This window comes from Tinamus guttatus, unplaced genomic scaffold (assembly GCF_059628265.1).
Source record: "Tinamus guttatus ecotype Peru unplaced genomic scaffold, ASM5962826v1 Tinamus_guttatus_pri_ptg000310l, whole genome shotgun sequence".
Classification (NCBI taxonomy): domain Eukaryota; kingdom Metazoa; phylum Chordata; class Aves; order Tinamiformes; family Tinamidae; genus Tinamus; species Tinamus guttatus.
This window is the reverse complement of record NW_028288844.1, coordinates 109656-136393: the sequence shown is the minus strand read 5'-3', so window position 1 is coordinate 136393 and position 26738 is coordinate 109656.

Sequence of the window (26738 nt, the reverse complement as noted above, 5' to 3'; positions counted from 1 at the left end):
TGGTGGATGTCGTCTATCTCGACTTCACCAAGGCTTTTGACACCGTCCCTCACAACATCCTCCTGGGCAAGCTCCAGAAGTGTGGGATAGATGAGTGCACAGTGAGGTGGATTAGGAATTGGCTGGATAGCAGAGCTCAGGGAGTGGTGATCAGAGGTGCAGAGTCTAGTTGGAGGTCTGCAGCTAGCGGTGTCCCCCAGGGGTCAGTCCTTGGTCCAGTCCTGTTCAATTTATTCATCAATGACCTGGATGAAGGCACAGAGTGCTCCCTCAGCAAGTTTGCTGATGACACCAAACTGGGAGGAGTAGCCGATACCCCAGAGGGCTGCGCTGCCATCCAGAGGGACCTGGACAGACTGGATAACGGGGCGGTGAAAAACCTCATGCAATTCAACAAGGCCAAGTGCAAGGTTCTGCACCTGGGGAGGAATAACCCCAGACACCAGTACAGGCTGGGGACTGACCTTCTGGAGAGCAGCTCTGCGGAGAAAGACCTGGGTGTCATGGTGGATGATAAGTTGACCATGAGGCAGCAGTGTGCTCTGGTGGCCAAGAAGGCCAATGGGATCCTGGGGTGCAATAAGAAGAGCGTCTCCAGCAGGTCAAGGGAGGTGATCCTGCCTCCTGCCTTGAGGCCTCAGCCCTGGTGAGGCCACATCTGGAGTATTGTGTCCAGTTCTGGGCTCCACAGTACAAGAGGGATGTGGAGCTGCTGGAGAGAGTCCAGCGCAGGGCTACAAGGATGATCAGGGGCCTGGAACATCTGCCCTATGAGGAGAGGCTGAGAGAGCTGGGCCTGTTCAGCCTGGAGAAGAGAAGGCTGAGAGGGGATCTGATCAGTTGTCTCTAAGTACCTCAAAGGAGGGAGTGAAGAGGATGGTGCTGCTCTCTTTTCAGTGGTGGCCACTGACAGAACTGAGGTAATGGCTGGAAACTGAAGCACCAAAAGTTCCACAGGAACTTAAGGACAAGTTTTTTACCAGTGAGGGTGACAGAGCACTGGAACAGGCTGCCCAGAGAGGTTGTGGAGTCTCCTTCTCTGGAGGTCTTCAAAACCCGCCTGGATGCAGTCCTGCGCCACGTGCTCTAGGTGACCCTGCGTGTGCAGGGGGATTGGACTAGATGATCTCTAGAGGTCCCTTCCAACCTTAAGCATTCTATGATTCTATGATTCTATAACTCTAACACCTTAATGAAAAATTCATTTCCCTCACTGCAAGACTCAAGTGGTATCCACCAAAACCCAGCTGCCTATGCATGGGGACACCCGTTGAAATGATACGACATTAGGGGAAGAAGGATGATACAGTTTCTCAGCGTCAGTGGAAAAGCACTCAAAGCTTCTGGCTGTCTGTTTATGAATTTTAATGAGGCCTGGATTTGTCTCTGAAGGAGGCAGTCTTCGTTTTCAAAGCAATCCAGGCAAGTTGCTGCAGTATTAGAAAGCAGTGCAAAAGCACCAGTGCTAATATAACAAGGCCCTTTGATACACCTGTGTTGGTGAGGGGAAGGCAGCTCCTCTAAAATCATCCACACTGTGCCTCCCCCTAACCTACAAAATTACCGACTTTGAATTTCACTTTCCAGTGTTGTCTGCACATTTTATTGCTTAAATAGTTTGTGCTCTGAAATGAACAGCAAAAATAGAGGCTGATCGCTGTATTTTTGTCTCAGACATAGAATGAATTGACACTTCTCAGCCATCAGACAATTGTGGGGCAGACTCAAGCTAATTTTGGCTTTAGAAAATATTTCCTTCTCTGAGTTATTTCAGCACGGCATTTAAATGCAAGTAATCTTTGTAATATCTTTAGGACAGCCAAATCCATTAGGGAGGCCTTTGAGCTCCCCCCAAAATAGGCAAGAAAGTCAGTATTTCCCAAATAGAAATCAGCCTTGTGGGAGAATCTCTCTGATCTGGGCAAGCTTTCAGGGACTGCAGATCCAGGCGCCTGGGCATGTCATGGGAACCGGGGCATCCCAGGCACCAGTGGCAGTGTTTTGGGGACCTAAAGCCTAATTTACATGGGGAGCAGCCAAGACTCAGGATCAGGGAACTTTAAAGGTGCTTAAAGCTTCCTGGATCACTGCTCTCAGCTCAGTCTTGTCCTGAGTGCTGCTTCGTTGGACCAGCTGTTAGACCTCTGCTGTCATAGCCATTAGCATCGTGATTTCTTTCACAAACCAGGCTTCATGGCTGCGCAAAACCCAAAGTTCTGCTGGCTTGGGCTCAGGCAGAAACTGTAGGTGAAAAAAGTCAATATTTGCCAAATAGAAAAGGCCAGCTCCAGCATAAGGTTTCCATGACCGAGTGAGTCATGTACAGTGAGAAAGGCTGTGAACACTGAATTCATAAAAAGACGCTTGCTTTAGAAGCATGCTTTGGTGACTACAGAAGGTCAATACTCAGAGAGAGACAGCTCCTGAGTGGTCAGCATTGAACCATGGGATGGTTCCCTGACTTACAAGCAGCTACTAAAGAGCCAGGAGCTGGGAAGAACATCAGAAAAAGCTAGGTCAGGGTCCCTCAGAAATTAGACCCAACTGGTTTTTCTCACTTGCAGGAATCTGTCACCTTGTCTCAGCTTGAGCGGCCATCGCATCCCTGCTTCCCCTGCTGGGAAACATGTGGATGGAAGGCATAGGTCACCACAGAGCTTGGCACCCCTATAAGATCAAGCAGATGGTCAAACAATATAACAAGGAGCAAAACAAAATGAAGTGAGGCTTCCTAGATTGATGATAGGGAGTCGATTATTTAGTTGCTAGAAATAAATCTATATCTCAGGGACAAACTTTATTTATTTTGAAACCACAGTTAATTCATTGTACTTTCAGGATCTCCACTTGGCTTTCTGAAGGAGATTCCTAGAATCTTAAAAGCAACAGCAGATGGATATCCCAGGCTTACAGGGAGCCAATGTGAATTTTCACGTGTTCAAACAGAAATCTCTCACTTCCTCCTTTGACCTTGTTGCCAGGAACACCTAAAACAAATACTGTTGTGAGCAAATAAATGAGAATGAAGTAAACCCAATGCTGCTGTTCTTCTCATCTTCTTTTCATGTCTTTATTCTCATTTCCTTCTACCTCCTTGTTTTATTCTCATCTTTACATGCTGAGCTGTTTTCTTCTCCAGCCTCATCCCACTTTCTCATATTCCTTTTTCCTGCTGCTGTCCTGAACTGCCATTCCAAGACAACCCATCTGTTCTCTGCATATTCTTTCACCTTTCATGCTCACTTTGCCACTTCTTCCTTCAGACTGCTCCCCTATCCTGGGGTCCATCTTCCTTCCAAATGTTTTTTAATTTAATGCACTTGTTCTCTTGCCCATGTTTTCTTCTGCCTTGTTCGGTTTCTCTCATCTCTCTTGTACTTTTGCTTGTCTCTTGTTGAAAGAAAGAGAAGACAATGTCATTAGCATGGCAAAGACATAAGGAGAGTTAGAGAGCACTTGAAAATAAATGCTCCTGATAGCCAGGGATGGCAAACTCTTAAAACAAGCTGAGCATTTGTGACAGATGTGCTCCTTCCCCAGCTCAACCTGACTTCTCACACGTGGCCTTATTCAGGGGTTAACTACCACATTATCTGATCCTGGTAGTTGCCTCCCTGGTTTCTTCCCCCACTCAGACATTAACCACCACCAACTGGATGGCTGCATCCTGATGGAGAGATAAAGCTAACTGTGTACACCAGCCAACAGTCATTTCTGAATTGAAAGAATGGGTATAAGTCAATCATCTTATCCCATAAATATGAGAGCTCGAGAGCCCACTGAGCTCTCCTTGCATCACAGTGAGCTGCACACTAGGATCTCTCCTTGAGCAGGGAAGATACTCCTCAGGGTTGAGATCCTTGTCACTACAGATTTGTGGTAAGTGACTATAGCGTGCTCTCTTTCTGAACTTGTAAACTTTACTGACATTACTGTGCACAAAATCCCCTAGTCATAAACCAAGGTTGACCAGGTCCGGGACTAGGACTGGATCCAGCTGCACCTAGACTCCTCTCAGAAGGACTTTGGAAAGCAAGGGGGTCCAATCTGAACCTTATGACCCAAGAGGAGGGTCTCCTTGGCAATTCTATATGTATCTTGAACCTCTATGCAGTAACTAATAAGTGACCTTGCCATGGAACCCCGTGAAACCATTGTCATTATCAAAAAAACCTATTACTATTTCTTTCACAAGAGTGAAAGAAATGCGTAAGTGAAGTGCATTGTGTCACCTCCACCACCAATGCTTCTGTGACAGCGTTGTCCTGAGGTCCTTCAAAAATATGTGGGAGTAGGTGAGGGAAAGTCAATTCATCTGCAAACTCATCACTGGCTACTACTATGTAAGTGCACATGACATGTTGTATTCATTACTCTCATTTAATGCCATCAGTTGCTTGTAGAAAACACACTTAGGAAGCCATGGGTTTACATGAAATAGCGAACTCTTTATTCTGGCATGTGAACGCCACCACACCTAGGGAAAAAAGGTTTTGTCCCTTGCAGCAGGTTAACCATTAGCCCATTGGGGAGCAGTTGTTAGGTGACACTGTTTACTGTCTGGGCAGGTGATAACCACACCTATCTGGAGCAAAGAGCCATTAACATTTCCCTGGAAGGTCAGAAAATACCCGGGAAGTCCAAAGCTCTTCCCTGCTACAGACTAGGGCCCAGAGAATGAATTTGGATGGTTATCAAAACAGTTTGGTCTCTCAAAGCCACAGCAGCTGCTGTAAAGGCAAATAGATACATGAGACCCAAAGCTGCAAATTCAGCCATGGTGTGAAGCGTCATAACTGCTTATCAGCTGGATACTATCCAGTAAAAAACTTTTGGATGTAATCTAGCAGGTAGAAAACTTTATTTTCATTGCTGCTTCCTTACTTCCATAATCTCTGGCATCTCTTTGCACACATGGATTCAGTCAGAGAAATTATTTTATTTACTTTTACCTCAGCACTTCTTAGAGCAGCTTTAGGGGACCTGGTGAGTGTGAAGTTATCCCAATCCCGATGCTTTGCGACAGCAAGTGTTTAAACACACAGTAGCCAGCCTTTGAAGGAGACCAACATTCCTTCAGGATGCCAAAGATTAAGCCTGAATTTCTTGAGTTTGCAGTGTTCAGGCTGTAGATAGTAGCCCCATCTCTGCCAGGTTTTTATTTCTCATCATTATTGGCATTATCCAGATGCCTGGAGTTACAGTCAGGGACTCAGGTCCCCCCACATGCTGGTTTCAGATGCAGCCTGTATGCTAAATGCAATCAGCGCTGCTGTAACCCAAGCCTTAAACTCTTGTGTTATGACCCCAGCCTTCCACCGTGCTTTGTTGTCCAGGAATGTGTACTATAAAGTCTCATCTGCAGGCAAGAGTGGCTATATTAGGCCAGACAAAGCACTCCTCCAGATGGGTCCAACTGTGGAAATCCATCCACTAAAACGCCACATGAAAAGGTTGCAAACTCGTCCAGGAGACAATTAAGAGCATTTCTGTTTATATGAGAGCCTTTTGCACAGGATTACCAAGTCCCTGAGAAAAAGGCTGCTCAAGAATGCAGTAAAGATTACGCAACCAGATAAGGACATCCAAAGACTTTAAACAGGGTCATAAAGTTAATAGTCTTTATTAAAGCCCATGTCCTTGTACATCTCAGGGTGCTCCATCCAAGACACGTGATCAAAACGTTTAACAAGCATGTGAATCTGGAGCTGGGGCACTCCCTCAAAGGACCGGCACTAGGCACGCATAAAAGTGACATTTATTGTCCGGTATGTAAACAAAATGTTTCTTTAATTCAAAATAGTACTTTAGTTCCATTAAAACTTTTGTGAGATGAAAGCTATTGACCAAGAAGGAACCCAAAACTGCAGTGTTTCTGCAACTGGACATGCCTTGTTGGGGCCAAGGGGAGCATTTGGGGCATGTGGGATTAAAAGTTTGGCATTCCCAGGCCCCATGATGAAGTTGGAAAATCTTGTTTCCCTTTAGCCTAGAGCAAGCAATGACAGCAAGCCTTTACCAGGAAGGAATGCTTGAATACAAAAACAACTGTCAAGCTTTCAGCTCATCAGGTGGGAAAGAGTTTCCAAACAGGAAAGCGTAACACAGCACGAGCCCTGAAGCTACATTATGTATCTTGAGATGGAAGCTATGAACCACAAAAATACTATGTCAGCAGATCTCTGATCGCGGCAGGCAGACAGGGAATAAAGAGATTATCGCAACCAGGATGAGCTCAACTCATGACGTACAACCCCACAAACGATCTGTTATTCAACAGATGCCAGCGCGGGGCTTTTGGCACTGGGGACAGATGTTGGAAATGCTTAAGGAGTGAGAAGCCCTGCCTCTGCATGTTGAATCTGCTCCTAGAGGGCCAGGACTTGGCCCGGCAAGTACAGCAGCAGCTTAATTTGCTGCTCCCAGAGTTATGTCTTCCTCTACGGGTCATTAGAGACTCTGCCGCTGATCTGAGGCAAATGCTCTGGTTTTATGTCTCAAAAGGAGCAAGTCTTTGGCAACCACGTAAGATTTGTTTGCCTTTCCGCATATAAACACAACAATTTGGAAGCGCTGCAACTAAAGGGGAACGTGAATATTTGTTACAGAGGATGTGAATTCACAGACCACTAGGTACCCATAAATCCACTCTTACAGTGCATTAGTAGAGAAATTGTGTTTAGTCAAGTGATCTATATCTTAATAAAAATACAGTGATTCATACTTCCAACCACTGCAAACAAAAAATCTTAAAAACATCCTCCTATGTATTGAGGAATGGAACTCTTGTCGTCATTCCCCTCTACTGATGAGAAAGCCAAGACAGCAGCACTTTGCAGGAGAAACTCACCACAGCTCACATCTGACCTCTGGCACTGAGTGCGACCCAGTATGAGCCCCTTTCCAGCTGTCACCTGGATTCAGCTTTACGATGACTTTGTGTACATGATTCTTTCTGCACCTTCTGCAGGGAACTCTGTCTTAGATGATCAACCAGTGCAAATAGGTACAGCTTCCTCTGTTTAACTGCAATGGTGCAAATATAGCCAATTATGAGATTTTTTTGTTATTTTCTTCTGGGAGGCTGAAGATACTAAGCACTTCAGACCTATGTTTCCTAATAAATGTTCAGAAAACTCATTTAAATGGATAACAACATCAAAAAAGGGACATTAGATAGAAAACTCTGCTGTATTATTTATCTACTGGCCACAGTAGATATAAAGTAAGAGTATAAAACTGTCTTGACTGTCCACAGATTTTTTTTTTTATTTCCTACATGTATTGACGGCTTTTTGAAGGATTAGTTTTTCCTTAGTTGTGTATAATTATGTTCAATAAAGTCCTGGGCTCAGCCTGAGAAATTCTATTCTTTGCCTCGCCAGTTCTGGCCACAAGGATTTTTTCCCTTAACTTGGAGAGCTTTACAGCCTGAAACTGGAAACCCAAACACCAGACAGGCCTTGCACTTCACTCTAGATTAGATATTAAACTGTAAGTGTAGCCTCCCTGCAGATGCTTAGCTTGCTCTACACATGCCTGTGGCAGCACAGAGAAAAACAGGAAAATCATTTCCATTTTGACCAGATTTGTCTGTGCTTATGAAAGCCAGGCTGTCTATCAGAGGAATCCTTGTTCACCTCTTCCTCATGGTAATGAGGAAAATACTGAACATTGTTCCAAATAAAAAGGGTCTGTCTCAAAAGAAAAATGGACAGATTCTCCATTTATGAATCTTCAGCATCACCTACGGAAAGGCTGTCATAGCAGGTAGGAGGAGAAAACACCACTAGTGCTTGGGGGCTTTTTGTTCCTCAGGGCTGGCCTGTTTCTCTGCCTGCTCTACTTTAAGGCATCTCTGGAGCAATGATCAATCCCAAATATTTGCCGCAAAGTCCAGAAACAGCCTCCTCTGGACCCCAATATCTGAAAGAGCACTTTGGGGATTTACTCAGAGACCATAAATCTCTGCAGCACCAAAATGACTTTCCAGGCTCTCAAGGCTCTTACAGCCCATCACACTTCCCAGATGGCAATATGAAGCCACAGACCCCCTCTTTCTCCCACTCCTTAAAAATGGATGGATTACGTTGCTTCACTCGCTTTTGTAACTTCCTGTTACAGGAAAATAATTACAGTTGTTCCTGCCTGAAACATTCATTTTTCCCAGTAAGCCGCTCCTCCTCCCCCTCCAACATGGTAGTACTTAAATCTGGTAAACAAGGTGAGGGTTCTCAGATTTTGTGGTATCTCAAGGCATTAGGGAATTAGCAAGTGCTCTTCTTGTACTTTGCATCACTGCTAATAAAACACGTAATTGCCAGAAGAGAATTTTTTCTTCTTTGTAATCAGAGGCAATTGAACATTACTTGCTGTATGGTCAGTATGAGTTTGAATAATATGTATTATAATCACAAAAGAGCTTTTAGGTGAGTGGGAAATAACAGTCTTTTTTTTTTTCCCCTCCCCTTAAAAAAAACAACCACCAAACCCAAGAACACAATAAGCACAGCACCATTTTAGTGCATTTCTGGGAATACTTAATTAGAGCTATACAGCATAAGTCAACATTAAAGCTCCATAACAAATTTATACTTTTTAAAAATTCACCGGGATTGAAATACAAACAAAGGCTGCTGAGTGACTAAGACATAACAGAATTACTGCTGTCTGTGAGGCTACTGGCTACAAAAAATAATCACACTGTTGTCTATCATCAGTTTTAGAGGAGCTCTGCTATAAACGATTTCTCTTGGACTCCAAAGGAGAAACAGGAAAGACATAATCTCCCCAGACCTGCTTCTTCTACACATCTTACATAATGCCTAAATGGAGCCATGACCAGCCATTTACAAGACAAATACATCCCCTGCTGTCAAAACTCAACTTTTAGCATTCATTTCTCCACTTTTTAAGCATGAGACTGTTATAGTGGATATGCATGGCAAGTAACATGCTGAAGTGTACTCACAAGCAAATTTTTGAAGAACGCCATGAGCTTTTTTACCATGAACTTTTCCACCACGCAACTTCCTCAACAGCAACATCTCTTCTACAAAAACCTTTTTTTTTTTTTCCCCACATTTTTTTCCTGATCTCCATCCCACTTTGTTTTGGCACAGTAACATGCTCCAGTTCAGCCTATTTCAGATGAAGACTACCCAACGTTTGCAAGATAAAGCAAGCTGACCTGACAGACATTGGTTCCAATCAGTTAGATCTAAAATTTGGCTTTGGACTATTCATATGTGACCACATAGAAACATTTTCCTCTTTCTGCTAATCGCTATAGTTAAAATTTTCATGTAGATGTGTATCTGATGGTTCAGTTCCCACCAGCCCTGTCACTCGGCCTCGGATGAATGCAGAGACACACGCTTGCATAGCATCTTTTTTCTCAACCCACACCTTTGCCTTCACAGCTTCTCCTTGCATCTACTGCTGGTGTTCCCTTCTCCGGTGCATCCAGCCAAGCCTTCACGGGAAGCTGCAGCTGTGCTTTTCCTTATGTCATGCCTCGTAGGGGTGCTTTATGAAGTCTCATGGGCAGATGTGCTCCCACCAGCTTTCAGGAAAGACCTGGAGTTTCAGACTGTGGGCCACCAGGAGAAGATCTCCTCCACATTGCATGTGCATGGTGATTTTTCCTGACTCCCATGCATCATGGCACTTAGAGCCCCATGCACCATGGTGTTATTGCATTAACACATGACCTAGCACAAAAATAGTCACAGTCTGTTGAGCTTGGATATGATTTGTGAGGGGGAAACTTGTCAATTTGGGGGTTTCTCTGGTCATATTAACTTTTTAGCATGAAATGCCTAGCAGGATTTTAAGCCTGATAAAAATCAACGTCAGTGTGCTACATGTTGTACAAACTATTTTTATGTGTACTGCATCGTTCTTTCACATCAGCTGGAAGAAAAAACACGTAAGCTGCATTCTGCACTTACAAAATGCTGTGCAGCTGGAAGTTTTATTCAAGGACTTCCATGGCCCATGGTTACTTTTAAAGCCCCCCAAAAAGTCATAACTCTCATTGGAAATCACAAGTGATATCTACCCCTGCGCCAACCCTTTGACACGCAGTCACCCAGAGACCAGAACAACATCATGTTAGAGTGAGACTAGACTCTAGAAGTGCTAAATCGGAGGAAAAGAGCTTCTTTACAGACCCTTGGCTTCTAGCATGAGAAATGCAGCAGCTGCTGCAATCAGCATTCCTCCATGGACAAACACTGTCTCATAGTCAAATGCTAATTATCTTCTGCTTCATATGAAGTTCTACCTCAGTGGCCTTGATTCTTTTCAAAGAAAATGTGAATAAGAGAAGGTTTTGCATTCCTGCTAGCATTCATATTTCATGTACTGGACTAAAATCTCAACACATTCCAAAAAATTCAGACGCATCGAAGACATGACAAAGTAGATCATACATATTAAAGTGTAGTGTGGGTTGCATGCGCTAGAGTTTCTATCTATGCAGGTTTCAGACCAGCCTTTTGTCAGAGATGCTTCAATGAACTACGTGCATCCTAGGTGTTTTAACATTTTAGGGTGTAAGTTTTCACCCTTTGCATTTTGTTGTGCAAATTTCATATTCAAAATAAATGTTTGTGGATTAGTTTTGGTCTGCAGACTACAATTTAGCACATGGCTGAAAATGAGACAATCTAAAATCCAATTCACACTGTAAAATGCAGCTGGATGTACTGAAGTACAGCTGGGATGCGCTGGCATGGAGTTCATTGATGGTTGCAAACAACCTGATCTATCTGAGCATTTCCTAAAGCAGTGCGTAAAACACATCTTACCTCTTCCTTGATGAAATCACATTTTTTTTTCAACAGTCTGTGCTGAAGAATGAAAGCTAGAATATCTTCTAAACAATTCATGTTCAGGAGAAATGATCGTGTTTGAATTTACTCTTTTATACACATTGAGCACCAATACAATCTTGAGATGAATTTTATACTCCAAAACCCTGTCCAGAAATGTTTTTATGATGAAATAATGGTTGTCCCCTTGAAATTCAAATCTATAATTGACACATTAATTGTAGAATGGTAAAAGAATACATGGAACTATTTTCGGCTGCTATCAGTTGTATATGGCTGTGCTTCTGAAGCACTTTGTGCACATGGATTGCTGATACATTTTCTGAAGGAGATACGTTTTGTAGAATAACTATTCCTGTAAAGAGATATAACACAAAATTTTGGCTTTGCTTTCCATAATGCACACACCGCTGTCTGGGAAAGCTAAGAACATTTTAGAGGAAGTAGATCATAAAAAATAAATGGTAACTCTATTTTAATACCAGTATTTACACCAGCAATGTCTTTTTTTTTGATATCAAAAACACGAGATGCAAAATACTTTCTCATTTGGCTACTGAGATGAAGATGACATGACTGGAACAAAATGCTTCCACAACTAAAATTTTATCTGAATAGTTGTGTGTATGATTCATGCCATTCTATTCAAAGAACAATTTTAGTCTACTTTTACTTGCCCTTGAAATCCTTTTGAAGATAATCTTGAGAAAGCTTAAAAATGAGTGGAAAGATAGATAGAAAAATATCATCATCTTTGTCCTCAGTAGGTATTTAAAGAGGCACCAAAATAACTTACTGAGGTTATAGGCTGTATCCAGTAAAAGATGGGGATAAAATGGGATTGAAAAAGAAATTAGGTGTCTACATTGCAATTCTGAGAGCTTTCAGTGTCCAGCTTCATTATGCCTCCTTTAATGACTTTCAGCAAAGTTCTGCAAAGCACAGAGCAACACCTCGCTAAAACATTTGCAGCTGTAAGTTGCTGTGTCCAGGTGCTGGTCCATCCACTGGAGCACATGGGGACATGCTTGATGGGGCCATGCTGCTCCTGCATGGCCAGCAGCCCTCGCCACCCAGCGTCTACCTTGCACCTGAACTCAATTGAGGCACAAGAAGTCCTCCTCCTCTGTAGGAAGACCAAGGCATACCTGTCATTCCACTTAAGAGGTCATGAGCAGAGCAGCTGAGATCTCGTGTAAGAAATACATGTAAAAGAAATACATACGAAAGACTGTAGAAGACCTCAGATGGAGCACTTCATTGGAAACAATTTTTTTAGGGAAAAGTACCAAAAGTACTTGTTCATATGCTCTTGTATGTCCATGCTACAGACTTCCTAAACATGTTTACAAAAGCAAATTTTGCAAACATCAAACCTTTTCAAACAAATGTTAGCCAATCACCAAAAGGAACTTTATAAACTGATCTGCAACAATATGATGAGTGTATATAAAATCTCTGAAACATACACCTCTTACATCAACAACAGTTGAAGTTTTACTAGCACATATATACAACCAGACTTGAGTTTCCAGATCCTTTTCAGATTGATAGGTATGGAAAGATGTTCCCCAAACCTTAAAAATATGCACATGTAGCAGAAAGTACTTACTCCCAGATGTTCTATAAATAGAAAGAGGTCCATTTAGAAAGAAAATGTTTTCTCATCCATGCAGAAATTGATCCATTGTGAATATCCTTGTACTAAAAGGCTCAGAGGTTCAGCATTATAGGAGATTGCTTTGTCCCCATTAAGTCTCATTTCTTAGTAGACTTGGGCTGTGTTTTGGTTTGTGTTTTGTATATTTCCTCACTTTTCCTTCTTTCCAGGCCCTCACCATAATCTTCGAACCATGAAACAAGGTTGATCATTTAAATTTAAACAATTTGCTCTTTAAAAGCAGCAGACATAGCAGCACCCAGTTGTCCATGATCCAATGAATTCTGTGCTTGTTCAAGGTTCATCTTCCTTACTGCCCTTCTGAATCTCTTCTAACAGACTGGAGAAAAGGAAGTTCATAGCTACGACTCTGGAGCAAAGGGTGCACCTACAGTACCAGCCAATCTGCCCCCGCATATTGATTGATTGGATGACTTTTTTCAAGCTCGAAGTATCTTTGCAGAGGCAACCTAGTCATTACATTAATTCAAATTTGCTTCTTCTGCTAAGACCCTGATTTCACAGACATTGTAAGCATATAACTTTGTGTCTTCTGCTCCTCTAAACTTGATTAGAATTGTCCAACAGGCTCAAAAGATCTTAAGCTAAGAGGAAGATAGACAGACAGCAGAGATTGTGTAACCATAATCTCCTCAGGAAACCATGTTAAAAACAGATTCCTGAGTCCTTAGATGTAATAATTACAGTCATTACCACATAATACACATTTCCATTAGCATTAACTCATTGAATACAGATAACCTTTGGAATTTAAAGTGGATAACGCCCTTTTTGGTCATTTAAAGAAAAATAAAGAATTAAATCTGAGACAATTTAGAGTCATTAAAGTAAATGATTCATGAAGGCCCAGTTTTCAAAATCAAATGCCTAAGCTAGTAAGATAATTTCTACATTTGGGTGTTTTACCAATATATTTGATGCTATTAGTAAGACACCCATGTATTCTCCCAAGAAATTTCCAAAGCCAATGAGGTCTTAGGGTTCTTATTCTATGCCTACAACACACCTAACTCAGTTTCTTGCTGCAGGAGGTTGTGCACTAGCGTTTTTAATGCATGTGAAAGCTATCAGCCAAACAGGTAAGGCGGCACAAAAATCCTGCTGGTTCAGGAAGCCTGTAAGCCATAGACCATTGGACACCAAATGTCAGGGAAAATGTTACTTTATACCTTAGCAATGTGCTATTGGCCACCATTTCACTCAGTTTAGCCAAGTGCACCCCTTAACCAGATAGGGTGATGAGGTGGCATCTCATGCAACTCACATTGTTGCTCCTAGTGACCCTCAAAGACATCTGGTGCCATCGTTGACCAGCTGGGTCTTGGGCTGGTGGCCCTTCCCTGCGATGGTCAGCAACCTCAGGTCAACTGAAACAGAGGACTGCATGTTGGAGCATTTCAGAGGTAGCTGCAATCATCCATCTTCACTGTCATGTCCCACTGAGTAGTGCCTCCCAAAGATCCTACTTGACTGCTATAGCCAAAGCATCAATAAGAGCAGGTAACACAGATCTCATGCTCCTCCAGGCATTGGCCAGGAGAGAGCAGCTCTCATCTTCCATTGTCATGGAAAGAGGTTGAGAGTGAATTACAGTGTGCTTCAACACTGCTTTTAACATCAGCTGTTTTACTGAATCTTGCATCTTTGTTATTTTTACTCATACAAACTGGTTTTGGATAATACCTACTGTTCTTTAGTAGTCTCACATCATGAACTTTCACACCATAGTTCTTAAGTTAGCACTTTTCTAAGCACTAAACACATGGTGGTCATAAGGCATCAACACTATTTTTCCATCAGAACGTATTTCATTCCCTAAATATGGTTTCACCCAGACCTTTCATACTATTGCTTTATAAATTAATCATCAGGAGCAGCCGCCAAGTAGGTTATACATTTTCTTGGTGAAGGGGAAATGTAAAAGGAGAGCATTCTATTTGCTCTAAAACAGAGGCCTCCTCTTTAGATGTGGTTGCCTGTTTAATAGAAATTGTTCTATTTATATTTTCAAGAAAGTTCCCATGCTGTTTCTATGCATCTAATATGAAGCACTTCCCCAAATTAAATATGCTTAAGCAGTCCTTGTTTTGAAGCATGCTAATTAAGGGTGTATTTATAAATACGAAGAACATTCTGTAAATACAGTTTGCACAAAGTAAATTATATTCAGACAAATCAAAGTATTATAATACAATATGCTTCACAGAAAAAAATCAGGGAACTTTTCACAGATGAACAGCACTGAAAATACCATTTCAGATTGATAATGAATGTTCAAATGATCTAAAGCATAAGAAATACTAAATGCCAAAGATTTAGGTAATTTTAAAATGCATGCAACATTTTGCTGTTCTGATTTAAAACAAAAAAAAACAAAAAGTACAATTAATTCATTCTGAAATGATACCTTTCCTTGTCTCCAAAGCCAAACAGAGTATTTCATTTCAGGTCAAAGAAGGATTCCATCTATCCATCTGACTCAAAATTCACTTTATTTTACTGTCCAGGCACAAAATTGATACATTCATTATTCACAGAGCTCTTTTTGTAGGTAAGCTCAAAAGGTCATCCTTGCATACAGCATACAGTTACAAGGAATTTACTTACTACAAACCTAAATCTTACCAAAGTAAACTCCTAAAGGTAAACTTATATAAAATTACTTAGAATTTACTTGCTTAAAAGGCTAAATCTTAGCTAAATTTACTGCTTTACTTGAAAGCTGGCCTACATTATAAATGAGCCTGGAGGAATATTTATACTTGCTGGAAAAAGATATGTAACTTCATGATTTTGCCAAATCACTTTTGGTGCTTCCTACCTCCAAAGAATTCAGAGCAAAATAATTTGAAGCCTTTTCTAGGATAGATTACTCCACAATTAGACCAAACACAATCACTTTCTGGCATCTCCCTGCTCCAAGGGAGCACTTTGAGACACAAAGTCAGGATAAGGTCTAGAGAAGAGCAGAACTGGGAGGTGACCACACAGAGAACTGCAAATTAAAAAATACAGCATGCAAAGCCCTACATTACTTTTTCCTTCCCATCCCCTGCCTCCCCTGCCCCCCCAAAAAGGGTACAGCATGTTCTTGTTACCAAAGTATTAAAGAACAAACTGTGGAACAAGGAAGTAACCCCTAACCATTCTTGGACAGTAAGACCCTCTTCTGCCCTTATAGAGAAGGTAGGTTCTTCAGTTTATCCAACGAATTCAGTCCTGTGCATGAACATACAGATTACCTGAACAAGATCAAAAAATAGCCCACCTCAACACACACACTTCTTTGTCATTCACTGAAACAAGATGCAAGCACCTGAGATCTACTAGTTCTAGAGAGACTTGGTATTACAATGGACAATCCATTCATTTCCACTTCTGTAGATAATACTTATTTTCTTAACTACATTTAAAGTCTTTCTTAACTTCATTTAAAGTTCAAAATTTATTTGGATTTTTAAAATGCATTGAGTATCCAGCACATTTACAGTAGCATTCTGGTTAGCAGAAATAGTTTTAAAACACCATTTGTGTTCATTTTCATTAAATTCTGACTCCATTCAAAAGCAATTTGACAATAGGCATAAATAAATGAATATTAAATCAGAATTGTGACATTGACCATTTTCAATGTAATAAGTATGTAATAAACATGCACAGATATATTATAGGCTTTTGTTTAGCTTTATATGTTACATTAAGTTTGCTAATTTGCAAATAGTTGCTTCTTACCACATAGGATGAATCAAATCTTCAAGAAACTAAAATGATTAAGTTGAAAAATAAAATCAGTTGTATCAAGTTTACTAGCTTGCTGATAACAAACCTAGAAAAAAATATAGTTGGACTGCATTAAAATCTCTTGTGAGGTTATCCGTTTCTTGCCCCTGAGGAAGACAACTAGCTTTCAGCCATCCCAGGACCGTGTAGATTAGTTCTTCTGTAGATGCAAGTCAATGACGCCAGGTCATGTCTTAACTGATCTCAAAAATGGCTGCTATTTGCTTGTGTTTCAGATAACTGACTCTCTGGAGATGAATCATAACATGATGCTGGAAACTTGGCAATTGGCTCTGTGACTCTGCACCATGCATTGCACATGACCTGCACACTAATGGGGAGGAGAAGAGAAGCGCAAGGGGAGACACTGTTGCTCCAACTCAACTCTCCTCATTGCAGCTGTTATCCACAAAGGCTCACTTCCTGGCAAGGCAGCCGTAAAACCTGCAGTGGGCCGCAACACCCTGACATGCCTTCCATACAGCACCAAAGGAGTGGTTATATATCCCAAGGTTTGCAGTCTGGAAAAGTCTAGAAAAAAATTAATTGGGAGACAGGTCCCAATTTGCAGCAGTCCTCACAAGAGGTTTTAAAGCACTGAGCCAAATCTGAAATTGTTTGAGGACCTGCGAGTAAAGCACCTGAGCAAAACTGGCCCGCTTTTCATCACTTTGAGCTCTTACTTAGTTCACCTTTAAGACTACACAGAATAGCCTGTTTGTATGATGCGCAGCCTTGAAAGAAAGGTCTCCTGTGATCTCTCATAAAAGAATCTTGGCAGATAAATGTGAGTAGCACAAAAGACTTTGTCTTCTTTCCTGGAAGTAAGTGCCATAGGCTCAATAGGTTTTCCAAACACTGTTATAAGCACTTTGTTCTAAGCGCATAAAACCATCTACAATGTTTTTTTTTTTCTTTTTTCTGAATTGGTGGCTTTCATCCAAGTTGCCCCAAGTTGCTTTATGAAGGGACGAGGCATACTTGAAGGAAATGGGAATAGCAAATACTGCAAAGAAAAGACAACACTCCAATGTTATTGTATACAATATGCTCTATATTGGCACATGTATCACATTCCCTTTTAATTTAGTTCATATTTTAGTGCTTGGAAAAATATTTGTATGCTTGCTTCCACACTGTCATTTAAAAAATAGCAGGCATAGCCCCTGAAGTACAGCATCTATGGTTCACCTTTCAGAAACTCAAGAGATAATTTCCTCCACCATCATTAAAAGACTCATCATGAACTATCTGGGCAGGGATTTACAATATTCAGAGATGTCACACATCCCAGATATGAGTTCATTCATTTGCTTTCAAAGCTGCTCTGGTTAGGACCTTTGCTATACAGGGGAATTGCAAGTTGTTAATGGAAGTATGCACCATCTCACAAAGGGAACATCATGCCTAAATACAAGCAAGAAGACTTCAGAGGGAGCAGCACTCACTTCTGTCTCCATTCTCCCCACACTGTGTCCCTGTACCATGACATGGTCTCTGCAGTGCTGGGGAACAGTGGGGGAGCTACCTCATGGCCTGAGAGGGCTTATAGTGTCAATGCCAGTTACAGGTGCCCATGATTACAGGCTGATGTGGCTATAAAACCTTCTCCCATGCAATGTGTCAGGCTATGAATTTACCTCCATCTTCTGCTGTGACATGGAGATTAAAGTCAGGAGGTGTCAGACAGGGAGTCACCTTGGCAGAAATGGTGGTGCAACAAACCACCATTAGGGATCCCGTCCTGCGAGATGGACCTGCATTCAAACCTGAGCTGTTCTCAAAGATCTAATATTCATGTTACCAAACTGGTGTCACAGAATCATGGTTGGCAAAGACGCCAGAGATGGGGAATCCACCACTTCGCTGGGCAGCCTGTTCCAAGGCTTCACCACTCTTCCTGTGCAGAAACTCTTCCTAATGTCTAACCTGAACTGTCCTTGGCATAACTTGAGGCCATTTCCTCTTGCCCTATTAGTAATTATTGTAGAGAAGAGCTAGAACCCCGCCTCTCTACAACCTCCTTTTAGCTAGCTGTAGAGAGCGACAAGGTCTCCCCTGAGCCTCCTTCTTGGCATTAGATAATCCCAGCTCCCGCAGATACTCCTGATAAGGTCTGTGCTCCAGCTCCTTCACCAGTTTCATTGCCCTTCTTTGGACACACTCCAGGACCTTCATGCCCTTCTTGTAGTGAGGGGCCCAAAACTGAACACAGTGTTCGAGGTGCGGCCTCACCAGAACCGAGTAGAGAGGGAAGATCACTGTCTTGGTCCCACTGTCTTGGACCCACTATAAGTGGTCCCCACTTATAGAAGCCAGGAGGCCCTTGGCCTTCTTGGCCCCCTGGGCACACTGCTGGCTCGTGCTCAGCTGGCTGTTGACCAACACCCCCAGAGCCTTTTCTGCCGCGCAGCTCTCCAGCTGCTCTGCCCCAGGTCTGTGGTGCTGCATGGGGTTGTTGTGACCCAAGTGCAGAAGCCAGCACGTGGTCTTGTTAAACCTTGTACAGCTGATCTCTGCAGATAATCCAGCATGTCCATATTTTCCACCTTCCCACCCTCAAGCAGATCAACTCTTTCTCCGAGCTTGGTGTTATGTGCAAAGTATATATAACTGGATGTAACTGGAAGATATAACTGGAAGAGAAATGTTAAGTGACTTGCCCTACAGATCCTGAATACATTTTGACACAAAGAGCCCATGAGTATTTAACTACAGACCAGTGCCACAGCAAACACAGAAAAATTTGGTGCAAAAAAAGAGGTGAGGGCTGGAGTTCTCAGTTAGGCTGCAAGAGTTGGAGGCCAAGTTCTGGTTTTCAGCCAGACAAAGCAGGAACAGGGTCCCTAGGGAAACAGGTCTCAGCCGCTCTCTCCTTTTTGGGCAAAATGTAGAAAGTGCACAAAGAAATTTGGCTTTGTCATGATTCAGAGGGACGAAGGGCCTTGGGACCCACCTACCCATGGAGGAAACTGTGTAATTTTGCATTAATAGGTGTTGGAACAGGGTAGAATTATAATTCTTATTTATTTTTTATAAGCCCTTAATAAGGGTATATAGAAAGTCTGGATGACAGGTTAATGTTTAGAACTGCCTTGAGGCCAGGGTATACTGAACTTGCCAAAACAACATCCAGCTCACATGAGCTACAGCTGTGAAATACCGACGGAATTAATACAGCCAATATGTGCTTATTCATAGAGTCATTTCAGAAGAAAGTACTTCTAATGGAATGAATCCTGAGTACTAGATAAGAAGAGTAAGATTCCCCAATGACTACTTTCAATCTTTGTTTACAACATCAAAAAAAAAATCTGAGATTGAATTATTTATCTAGCCATTATTTATTCATTCACCTAGTAGTATCTCAGTAAACTAGCATGTGGTTTGGCTTCTCAGTTTTCCCCGAAGAGTTCTGGCCAAACACTGCACAAAGGAAAGCCAAGGAGTATTTTCTTCTGAAAACACAAAGAAAGCATCCCTATCTTTTCAAATCTCTTTCATTACAGCTTTAACTGGTGATGGACATGTTCCAGACAGACTGGTTCAAAGTTAGTTAAAGCCTTCCAATGTTTGTAGGCTGCTGAAGTACCATCGCTATTTATTGTGCCCTGAAAGCAGGTCCCAGGAAGCCTTCTTATCTTGGGAATACAAGTATTTGATTACACCATCCAAATACAGGAGAAAAGACAGCAACATGGGTTTGCACAATAAACCTGCCACTGGCCCGGGATACTTTATTGGAGGATATTGTTATTCTACGAAAGTGTAACTTGCAACCCCAACAGGCTTATTCTCACTCCTGAGTTCCCCTTTCTTGCTTTTTGCCCAAGCGTCAAAGATCCTGCCCTCCCTATGCAAAACTTACTGCTTTCATTTTGTTTTATTTCCCCTAATTTTGCGACGCTATACTATTTGTTTCCCTCTTTAGTGAGCACAGTTCAGTCATAGCAAACAAAGCGTTAGGTCTGACATCTCAGCATGGTCAAATTCATGGCAAAAAAAAATGTAGGGAAAGGATGGATTTTGTTTGTCAGGTCTGTGTAAAGGATTTTCAGGAAACGGGAAAACCCTTCCACAAACCTTTTCTCCTCATTGAAGAGTCTCACATTTCCAGCCTTAACCACACTATTTGTAAATCATTTACCACCAGACTGCATGAAGCTCAGCTGTCACACTGACTACCTATTAAAATAAATAAACAAAAAAAATGCGAAGTAATGAAGTCTTTAAACAAAGAGAGACTAGAGCCCATGGGCAGAGGAAAGCAGTTCTTGGTAGGGTAAATGTCATCAGGAAGGGCCAGGTGGTAGAGATGTACCTGAGTAAGAGTCGAGAGCCTAAGGGGCAAGAAAATCTAAACGAGCTGAGACACCCTAATGAAAACTAATTTGGAGGAAGATTGAAATTTAGGGCGGGACTGAGTTACACTAAGCCACTCACTTATGTAATCCACATTTCAAATGCACTCCTTTCATACTGAGGAAAATGATGCTTCACTAAGGCTATTTTATCTGGATCTCTAGAAGCTCTGAAGTGCTAAAAAACCTCAGCAGTTGCTATGTCCTATTATAACCTTTACCTATTAAATGGTATTAAAAAAATCCTGGTTAAAAAGGTTCCAAGTTGAATTTAGATATGGAACTTGTATTCATACTCAAATATACAGCAAGTCACCTTGATGTATGCTAAAGTAGTTTAACGGTGATTTTCTGTGTGGAAGCGTGCTCCTCAGGGCTCAAACCCAAGTTTTAAAGTCACCCCTTCCATGCAAGGACATAATTAGTGTTATGATTTCCTGCGCACAGGGAAGAATGTTTTTTAAGTGTGTTAAGATGAATTAACTCATCACTTCATTTTTGATCCCAGGAAGTATTTGCAAAGCTCTTTGAGATCCCAGGAGATAGAGGTAAGGTGCCGAAGTCCAAAGTATCTCACAGTGTGCCCAGAATGAAATTCATCCGGTCTATCATTTAAGTCAAAGTAAAGTCCAGAGTGAGATTCTTGTGATTGAGATGATTTTTTTTTGGCTTTTCATCATGGGCTGAAATTTATTTTATTGAATACTTATCATAAGAAAAGGACAGTGCTAAAAGAATCCTAAGAATTGCAGGTTTTGTAATAAAGCAAATTCTCCCTAATGACTCTGTAATTATTACACTCTAATTCAGGAATCCAAAAGATTGAGAGATTTTAGGAAACTAAAACACTTTGTTGCACTTGCTTTAGTTCAGACATGTCATGCATTTAATTTCTCAGTAATCCTCTTTACACAGGCAATGCACCTAAAACTAATGTAATTAAGTATGTTAGTAGTAATGCATGTTCTAATGTGTTTCACCAGAATAGCTGTACATAACCTTAGTGTTTTCCTGTCTCAAAAAGGAAGGATGGCAAATAAATTTTAGCACTTCAGGCCTCCAACCTCCTCACTCACAATATGGGATCACAGTGCTCAAGTATTCAGTCACGACAAAATTAATTCTTAGACAGAAGCACTTTCGCTATGAGCTGACCTATTTCTGTAATAACCTATATCGGGCTGGGTGACATCAATGGTATCGGTAACACGTGGCTCAGTCTGCAAGCATTTTCAAATGGGAATATGTGCCTTCTGAAAAAAATTTATCCCTGTCACCACACCTACATGATGGGGTTTGGTCTAAGCATAGCACTGAGAAGCCAGCTGGCAAAACCCTATCTTACCATTACTCCTGCTGCTGCTTCCCTGGCAGAGGGTAAAATGAGCCCAAATAAGTTGGGAGAACTTTGCATCGCAAACCATAAGAACAACCTTAGAGGCTTATGTCCTGCTTGACTCCTGCAGGTGGACAGGCAATAGTAACAGGACTGGAAAAGAGAAAATGACTTGCTACCAGATACCATTTTTAAGCTTAGGGCAGAGGAGAGGCTGATTCCCTCTGTTGCCAGCAAGGCTGATTTCAGTAGGAGGAACAATTCTCACAGATACGTTTTCCTGTGAAAGAACATTCTCCATAATGTGGAAAATTTGGAAGTTACCACCAATCCAACCCGTAGTGGTGGCTTCAAAACTTGCTCACAAACACTGTTGTCTATAATAGTATCCAGTTGTGAAGCAATCCTTCACTGCCCCTTACAAAAAATTCAGATCCAAATTGCCATGGCCTGTCCACTTCTTTTTTTTCACCTCAAGCTCTTTATGCTTAGGATTCCCGTGGACTCCATCAGGGATTTATTATAAATTTTAGTATCTTATCCACATGAAGAGGAATTGGGTTTAGAGGGTTCTTCATAGCTGTTGTTTTCCAATTGAGCATTAAGTGCCCATTGTAGCACCAGGTCCCTCATCGCTTTGGTAATTTAATTCATGTGAGCTCCTTGAATATTTATGTATGTTAGTTAAAAAATAATTCAGAGATGGTAATACCGCTCTGTGTCCCCCTAGTCAACAAATAATAAGAGACCTCCTCGCCCCCACCTATCTCCCAGTTATTAATGTACAATAACAAATGCCAAACTCTCAGCTGGGAACATGATATTGTAATTGCTTACTAGGCTAATAGGGCATACCTGTCTGTCAGAATCAAAACACAGAAAATAACACTGCTGCGAGGAGAATGATTGATTTCTTGTGCCACCTCATGGAAAAAATATTCATTGCAAGACAACCTTCTTGAGCCTTTCTTTTCACAGATTCAATGCAAGCAGAAAGGCAAGAGCCTGGCTCCGGTCAGCCTTGCTTCCTTCATGAAGAAATTTTCTGCCTACTAAACAGTAACCTGGTCTGTTAATATCTTACATTCAAGTATTTTTGACCAGTCAACCATAACTCAGTGGCTCATCTTTCTTTCTCTGCACTTTGTGCATGGCCCCCAGTCCCCACCACTGAGTTTTAACTGATCTATTGGCCTTCCTACACACGATTTTCACATCTTCCCCCAGGCTCAGATCTATTCAGAAACGCGTTGCTTTGAAAATTTGCCACACAACAAAAATGCCTGCTTGCACCTGGCCAGCTGGACGGCTCAGCTTGTATGCTTTCTGAAAATCATACACTAATTGTTCTAACAATAAATATTCACTGATTGCTTAATTCAACTTTTAAAAATGCAAATCAAACTCCAAGCTAGGGACAAGAATTAAAAAGGAACCTGTTTCCAAAATGATGGAATATCTGATTTAACTTTTTCCATTAGCCAATATCATAGAATCATAGAATGCTTAAGGTTGGAAGGGACCTCTAGAGGTCATCTAGTCCAACCCCCCTGCACACGCAGGGTCACCTAGAGCACGTGGCACAGGACTGCGTCCAGGTGGGTTTGGAAGATCTCCGGAGAAGGAGACTCCACAACCTCTCTGGGCAGCCTGTTCCAGTGCTCTGTCACCCTCACTGGTAAAAAATTTGTCCCTAATTTCATGCGGAACTTTTGGTGCTTCAGTTTGCGGCCATTACCTCTAGTTCTGTCGGTGGCCACCACTGAAAAGAGGCCAGCACCATCCTCCTCACTCCCTCCCTTGAGGTACTTATAGACACTGCTCAGGTCCCCTCTCAGCCTTCTCTTCTCCAGGCTGAACAGGCCCAGCTCCCTCAGCCTCTCCTCATGGGGAAGATGTTCCAGGCCCCTGATCATCCTTGTGGCCCTGCGCTGGACTCTCTCCAGCAGCTCCACATCCCTCTTGTACTGTAGAGCCCAGAACTGGACACAATACTCCAGATGCGGCCTCACCAGGGCTGAGTAGAGGGGCAGGATCACCTCCCTCGACCTGCTGGAGACGCTCTTCTTAATGCACCCCAGGATCCCATTGGCCTTCTTGGCCACGAGGGCACATTGCTGCCTCATGGTCAACTTGTTGTCCACCATGATCCACCATATAATATCAATTAATGGCAGTAGGAAATGGAGGAACACAAATAAGTCTGAAAACATGTTTTGCAACAGCAGTTTAAATGGCACTATTTTACCTTGCCCAAAGCTCAGAAGAAGATTAAAGAGTATTATTTTACAAGTGTTTTATGTCATACCAGTATTCTAAACTAACTTGCAGGTGATGATAATTTGAAACAAAAGCTAAATCTTCGCATCTTCCCTTTGGCCATATAACATTGCATCTGCAAAAAACTTGAACGCTTGTGTAAATCCCATGTCTGTAATCTGTTGACACTCACTGCACTACCTTCACAGAAGGCTGATAAAGGCTAAGAAACCCCAGAGAGAGTGTGCTAGAATAGGAGCAGTGCTTGAGAACTTAACCAAACTGCTCTTCTTAGTCCTGGTGTGAGTCAGTAAAGTTAATCTCTATCCCCTACTTTGAAACCATGAATGCAAGAGTTGGAATTTTTTCCTTTTTTTATAGCTATGCTTCAGCAATGCTTCAAGCAGAGGAATAAAACCAAACAGCAGGATAGGAGCAACTCTTGGCACCATTTGCTTGACATGAAATGGACTAGGAGTTGTGTGAATGCTGTCTAATACAGCACATCTTTGCGGAATTGCTGTCTCCTGCTCTCTCCTTATGGAGCTGCTCATCCTGCTCCCCATGCCAGGCTCTTCCCTCTGCTGTGCTAGGCCCCTTCAGATGGTTCAGTTGGTCAGAAACCTCCAGGAAGAAGGTGGAGCCCACTGAACAGACAAATGGTATAAATGAAAGTTACTGTGCTAATAGTAGAGCAGCACCCTCTTCTAAACTGCACTATTTAAATGCCTCTGAGCTGTTGAATGCTTCTCCTCCTATATTACCACACGTCCACTGCACCTGCCAGAGGAATGTAAATGTTTGTGAAGAAGAAAAAGTATTCTTTTCACCGTGTCAAGATCTTCTTATGTCTGTCACCTGTGGTGGGTAGAAAACACAGACACACCCACTGTTTGTGACAAAGCTGTAAGTCCATACACCCTTCACTGCTGCGGCTTTTAGTCCCAGGACAGTGGTACAGGGTCCTGGCCACTTTCCATTACTGAATCCAGCACCAAAATGAATTAGGCACAAAACAAGAGCTGCCATTCTGACCCCTTTCTTACCCCAAGTCTCCAGCATGCAGTACACCAGGACACTGCACAAGTGCTTACATGCTTGGCTGGCTGTTCTCACCATCTTCAATGTGTGTCCGTATTTTCATCTGCCTTCCTTACAAACTCAGCGCCAGGCTTGCCCTACAACAGTAAGGTGCTCAAAATAGGTTTCTCTCTGTTACAGACCTGACCCACATCACCTGGATTCAAGAACTGCCATGATCTGGTTTTACTCTGACACTAATGCTTTGCTTTTTAATGATGAGATGTGGTTTATATATCATGCATCATGATGTAGGTCTGTAGAAAGACTTAGTGCAGTGCCATCTTCCACATCATAACTAACACTGAAGCTGTTGTAGGTGGTTATTTTTAATGTTTTTTCAATAGGAGAAGAACTGAATACACATTGCAATTCCACAAGGCAAGTTAGAGTGTGAAAAAGTAAAGTTATGTCCTCTTCCTTCTAGATTGTGTTCACCAATCTTCTTCACTTTTTGCTGCCACTGTGCATGTGCGGTAAATAACATTATTTTCTAGGCAAAATCTTCCATTCAGTCCTGGATGACATTAGTGTAAACTGATGCCAAAGTTTTATCCCTGATATCTCCCCCTTCCTTCTGTGACTTGGACCCAGTCCCCAGATCTATTCACCCTAAGGATCCCTATGACACCTCTTCTGTTTGAGCATGTCTTCTGAACTGAAGTTGCATTCCCTAAGAAAGCTCATAAAATGGATAAGGACAACCCAACATCTAGAATTCCTTGCACTGCCAGCCTTAAGTACATTAAAAAATAAAAATTGAAATCACAAGATTTATACTAATAAAAGGAAATATTGTCTGGTGTTGAGACTTTAAAGTTTGTTTGAATCTTATTCTTCAGGTTCTCTGGAATCTGTCTGTATCAGGCTGAGGTCCTGATACAATTTCACAGTTCCCAGTGTGGGTTTTTGGTTTCTGCCCGGCACTTTGATGCTTATGAACGCTGCAAGCTCTAACAGTGCTATGGATCTCCTATTAAAGAATAAAGCCTAAGAAGTCTTAATGCAGAGAAGGGAACGAAGACTTCCAAGGTCAGTCATAGTACGAGGTCAATTGGGTAGCTTTGTCAATGGAACCATATCCGTGGACCTGAGGTACCTCATTGCCAGCTGTCAAGGTTCTGGAAAACAAATTGGATGGCTGATGATGCCTATCTGAAGGCTTTGTCTATGTCATTAGTAATAGCAACCCTGATGCCGCCAGTGGGAATGCGCAACTGGAATTGTCTCGAAGTTGCCAAACAATTTGCTAGTAGGAACAAAAGGAAGGTGAATGGCTCCCTCCTGGCCAGGATTAATGGATGCAGGAGGCAGCACAAGCCTCATTTTGTCATTACGTCAAGCAAACAGGAAGATCTGCCACTTTTCCCTATTTGCATTTTACAGCATAACTGCAATGCTTA